The following is a 6,000-nucleotide window of genomic DNA, read 5'->3' as shown; positions in this document are numbered from 1 at the left end:
GGGGTCAGTTCCCTGACCTAGCTTTCTCACTGCTGGCCATGAACCGAGCCATAGGGCAGCTTCTGATTCCTGGGAATTGCATGGCCCAGAGGTTCTCAACCAGTGGGTTGCGACCCCTTTTGAGGCTCGAACGACCCTTTCCCAGGGGTCACCTGATTCATAACAGTAGCAACATTACAGTGATGTAGTAGCCATGAAGATCATTGTATAGTTGAGGGTCAGCACCACATGAGGAACTGTAAGAAAGGGTCGCGGCATTAGGGAGGTTGAGAACCACTGGCCTAGTGCACGCTGACCAATCGCTTCGCCTTGACTACAGCGAAGTTCCCTGGAAAACCACCAGGTGGGGCCAGCGGACTGCGCGGTGGGGCAGCAGGACCAGGACCAAAATAGGGGACCCGTTGCCTGTGATGTCTAGTGTGACCACAGAGCAGACCTGCTCCGTGGAGTTCCCAAATCTGTCATCTTCACGCACTCAGACTGCCATGTCTTTCGTGGGTCGAGCGACGGGTGGGTTGCATGCTTAACCCCTGCACCGCCCAGGTTCTTTGCTGCATCGCTGAAACCCTGAATTCTTAGCCTGGCTCAGCCACCTAACTGCTTTGTGGTTTGGGAGCCTCCATTTCTATAAAACGGGGCTAAGCTTGAACGTGGTAAAAACATGGATCGTGAGGCCAGACCAAGGTGGCTTTGAATTCTTGACTCCACCACGGCCACGTTACGATGGGAAATTATGTCACAGGTGCCTTGATACAAAGCCAAGTATACGGATATGTTAGTGTGGTCGGAATACTTCTTAAAAGGGAGGATGGAGAGACTAGGGCTCCTGAACTCTGACTCGTCCTGGGGAGCGACCAGTCCCCCCGGGGAAGGAAGACTGCATGGGGGTTGCGACACTGGACCAGTAAAGCGTAGCCTTGATTCTGAGGCCCAGGCACGGTTTCGTCCTGTGTACATATGGTCGCTGACCGTCAGACCCAGGTTCGGCGTCACTTCCCGCCCCCACCACATTAGCCGATGGCACAACAGTGCAGCGCTCAGCTGCTCAGCTGGAAGGTTGGCTGTGTGCCCCGACCCAGGAGCTGCTCCTTGGAAGGAGTCTTTCTTTCGAGGCTTCTGACAGGGGGAAGAGTTTCCCCCATAGAACAGAGGGATTGAAGGAGTTTTGACAAATGAGTGACACACATTCCCTCCTGCCATTCAGGGATTCCTGTGATGCCAGAACAGGGGCTGGAGAGGGGGAGCAGTGTGGTTCGGGTGTTGGTGGGGGGTGGGGGATACAAGGGACAGGTGGTGTGAAGAGGGGGAGGGAGGGAGGAGAGAAGAGGGAGAGAGTAAGAGACAGGGATGACAGGGAGGGGGAAGCATTCGTTTTAGGGGATATTTGCACCGAGTTTTGAGGCTTGTGTGAGCTTTAGGGCTGAGAGGAGAGGACAGTATGCTTGGAGGGGGTGGGGTCAGGGGGCGCGCTGGGGAGAGGACATCACGTTCTGCCCCCGTGGGTTTCTGAGACTGCAAATCTTTACAGGAATAGGAAGTCTCATTTCCCCCCCCTAAGAGCTGCTGTTAGTTTTGAACTGCTGATCTTGCTGTCAGCAGCCCAATACATAACCCACGCCACCACTGAGGCTCCTCAAACACACACCAGTGCAATGATTAAACGTGGACGGTTCATCGACAGGCATCACTTTTTTTTTGAGTTGTTCAAATAGTCTCACCACCATCCCTTTTCTGAGATGTTCCTCCCCGTGAGCATCAACTCAGCACCCCCTCAGCTTCCCACCTGCTCCTTCAAGTTGCTGTTGTCAACTTGAACCCCACATAGAGAGGTCTCAAAGGAGTTTAATGCTCAAGGCAGACACTTTCTACTAGATAAGCAAAATGATGGCTTGGTTTTAAGGATCCAGGGGGATAGTTTAGGTTTAAGATTTAAGACTGATCTCAGGGAAATCGTTTCAGCTCAGCCTCCATGGAGTCCGAGGGAAGATGAAATCCTGATCGGTAGTTCCCCTCTTTGGCAAGGTTTCAATGTGTGTGCCTAGCTTCTGGGCCCTGTTTTACAGCCTTCGAATCGTTAGGAAACGTTTGCACACCAGAGGGCGCTGTTGGCTCCTACTTGCCAACTTGGAACCCGCAAAAGCCACTGCCTGTGAGTGAGGAGACTCCTTTGGGATCAAAACCCGAACTCCAAGTCACTGAGCCGTGGCCGCCCACTCGTTGTGACCCTACAGGACCGAGTAGAATGGTCCCCATGGGCTTCCAAGACTGCAAATCTCTATTCGAGGAGCGACCCTCGACTTTCTCCTGGAAGGGTGACCCACTCCTCCTTCAAGAGATGACCTGTGCCTACGTGACCCGGACATTCTGGCTGCATTCAGGACCACTTGGGACCCTGATTACGAGACTGGGCAGCGGGTGCAGGCACGAGCCTCGCAGCCCCTCTGCCGCCAGCCACACGCTGACAGGGGCCAGTGAGGGAAACTGAGGACACGCGGACTAACCCTCTGGAAGGCCAAGACTGGTGGAGGAGGGCCTTCACATGTGTGAGTTGGAGATGGATCCTAGTCACATCCTCCTAATTAAAAATCGTTCCCCACAACACCCCACCCCTAACAACAGTGCTAGTATTATAATATTTCTCACAAGCACGCGGCTGCTCACTGCGCGGCCCCGGGGCCCTGATCTACAGGAGCAGACATGTTTCCACTGTTCTCCCTGCTCCAGAGGTGGTCCACGCCCCTCCGCCTGCCCCAGCACTGGTATTGGGAGCACTGCTCCCATTGAGCCCAGGCGCATCTCGGTGAGAGACTGCCCCTCTTGTTAGTATGTGGCTGCTGAGGCTTGCTCGCCCCAAGATTATATAAGCCTGTTGGAGAGTACATTTTCTCTCTCGTGCGCTCTCACTCTCCCTGGCTTCATGGAAGAGGTGGGCAGCCTACACTCTGCCCGCCTCTCTACTTCCGTCCATAGTGGTTCCATGGGACCCTCTCAGTTGAGAGACTGCCCCTCTTGTTAGTATGTGGCTGCTGAGGCTTGCTCGCCCCAAGATTATATAAGCCTGTTGGAGAGTACATTTTCTCTCTCGTGCGCTCTCACTCCTCCCTGGCTTCATGGAAGAGGTGGGCAGCCTACACTCTGCCCGCCTCTCTACTTCCGTCCATAGTGGTTCCATGGGACCCTCTCAGTTGAGAGACTGCCCCTCTTGTTAGTATGTGGCTGCTGAGGCTTGCTCGCCCCAAGATTATATAAGCCTGTTGGAGAGTACATTTTCTCTCTCGTGCGCTCTCACTCTCCCTGGCTTCATGGAAGAGGTGGGCAGCCTACACTCTGCCCGCCTCTCTACTTCCGTCCTTAGTGGCTCCATGGGACCCTCTCAGTTGAGAGACTGCCCCTCTTGTTAGTATGTGGCTGCTGAGGCTTGCTCGCCCCAAGATTATATAAGCCTGTTGGAGAGTACATTTTCTCTCTCGTGCGCTCTCACTCCTCCCTGGCTTCATGGAAGAGGTGGGCAGCCTACACTCTGCCCGCCTCTCTACTTCCGTCCTTAGTGGCTCCATGGGACCCTCTCAGTTGAGAGACTGCCCCTCTTGTTAGTATGTGGCTGCTGAGGCTTGCTCGCCCCAAGATTATATAAGCCTGTTGGAGAGTACATTTTCTCTCTCGTGCGCTCTCACTCCTCCCTGGCTTCATGGAAGAGGTGGGCAGCCTACACTCTGCCCGCCTCTCTACTTCCGTCCATAGTGGTTCCATGGGACCCTCTCAGTTGTCAGACTGGTCCTTTGCCTTTGCTCATTTCAGTGTGTTACTCTTTCTTGGTTGGGCAATTGCCCTTCCCACGTGTATCTTTCTGCCCCCTCCCTGCCAAGTGCTAAGTCAGGGTGGCGAATTAGAGCAGGCCTGCGACCCCTGGCAGGGGCGGGGTGAAGTGCTCCCGGGAGAGTTTCTGTGTTTGAGGCAAGGCAGACGTGGGGACGTCGGAGAAGAAATAACAATCGCTGGAAGCAGAAGTGGCTTCATATCTCAGGTCTCACTTGCTGAAACAGCGGCTGTGGTGAGTGAGACGGAAACTTGTCTGACCAAAACCCTTTCTAAATGAGCACAACATGTCCCCAAAGGCTTAACCTGGCTTCCCCTTTGACCAAGAAAGGCCTGCGGATCAAATGCAGCTCCCACTCACTCGCAAGGTGCTCAAGGTGCTCAGCCTTTCACACGCAGGTCCTTGAGTTGAACTGCTGATTGGCCCCATTCTACACGTTAGGAAACTGAGGGGAAGTGGTGAGCTCATGGTCTGGCAGTAGTAGGCAGCACAGAGCGGGGATCCAGCCCGGCTCTGTATCTAAGGAGGGATCAGCGGGTTTAATGTGGGACTCCGGGCACTGGTGTGGAAATCACCTGGGGTGGGAGGGCTTGGTTAAGAAAGTCTCCATTTCAAACTTCCTGGTGCCGCCTCTGGGGGCCTGGGGCCTGGAAGTCTCGCTACATGCCAACTGGTTCCCCGGAATTCTGGACAAAGTGTCTCTGGAGCCCACTGTCCACAGCTTTAGGGTGATCCCGAGCCCCGAGAGGGTGTTTACCGCTCCACCGCCCAGAGAACCGTGAGCGGGAGCCCAGCCCTGGTTTGCGTGGTCTGGGAGACTTGGCCTTGATCAGGGGCTAACAGACACCTGTCCCCGTCTCCTCTATTACCTGCCCCTGTGTGGGGGACAGAGGGATGTGCTCATGCCCAGGAAGCCACAGGGGGCAGAAGCAGGCCAGAGGCACAGGTCAGCTCATTTAATGTCTGGTTCAGCTCCCTGCCTCCCCACCAAGCACAACCCCAGGCCCAGCAGCCCGGCAGACCCTGTGGCAGCCACACTGCCGGCTCTCTTATGCACTGGAACCTTCGTCCGCTCCTCGCACAACAAGTTGGTTGTAGATGGCTTGCTTGACCTCTCTGGACCTTGGAGACTGGCGGTTTCCTGAGCCAGTGACCCTGACCTCAAAGAGGGTGTCACAGGGCCCCCAGCAGCCTGGACACCCTCTCTGGGCTGAATCGGAGGCCTGGGCAAGAAGCTTTCCTCCGACTTCAGCTGGGAAGTCAGGCGTCATAATTAGACATAATTAGAGAGAGAATTGCCTCTCTACCTTTGACTCAGAAGTCATGTTTTCTGTGAAAAGCCAAGAGAAATGCACGAGCAGAACTCTGCAGAGGAGGCCCTTTATTTGCTGAGGTTACACATGATGCCGCCCGAGACACACACACACACACGCTCTGGAGAATCGCACACACTGGGGAGAGGGCTTGCTTCTGAGAAGGGGCACTGGGACTGGGCTTGGGGGCTGGTAGGAAGAATCAGAACCAAACCAGCTGCCTCGGGGCCAACTCAGACTCGGGACACACCCCTGTGTGCAGAGGAAGTCAGGGGTTTCCAGGGCTTGTGACCGCCAGCCCTTTCTTCCGAGGTGCCTCTGGGGTGGAGGGTGGGGTCCCATCTGCCAACTGCTTGCATGTTTCACCCCGTGAAGTCACGTGAGAGAAATCAAAGCAAAACAAGCAAAGTGGGCACCTGGCCTACAGGTAAAATGGTGCTGTTTTCCCACAAGTCTCTTTGGTTACAGAAATAGAACAAATAAAACCCCTGAGTGCCTGCCAGCCAAATGCCTTTAGTCACAGGGGAACCCAAGGAGCCTGTACTGCCCCAGTGTGGTGAGTGGTACAATAGAGGGACAGTGTAAGTGGGGCCAAGGGGCGCCTCGCCCAGGCTCCCAGACACGCGGGGCATGTGGGGCAGAGCGAGAGCCCTCGGGAGCCACGGCACGGGTGTGCAGGAGAGGAAGCCTGCCTGGGGCCTGAAGGGCAAGGTGGCAGACTGGCAGGAGGGGAGGCTGGCTCGAGATGCTTGGGAACAGACACCTTTGTGGGGCTCCAAAGACCCTGGACTGGCCAGGCAGGGAGGGGAGCCCCTGCGGGACTCAGAAGCACGGGTGGCAACCGGTGGGATGCTGGGATGCGACTATTTC

Source organism: Tenrec ecaudatus, chromosome 5 (genome assembly GCF_050624435.1).
Source record: "Tenrec ecaudatus isolate mTenEca1 chromosome 5, mTenEca1.hap1, whole genome shotgun sequence".
In the NCBI taxonomy this organism is placed as follows: domain Eukaryota; kingdom Metazoa; phylum Chordata; class Mammalia; order Afrosoricida; family Tenrecidae; genus Tenrec; species Tenrec ecaudatus.
This window is presented reverse-complemented; position numbering follows the sequence as displayed.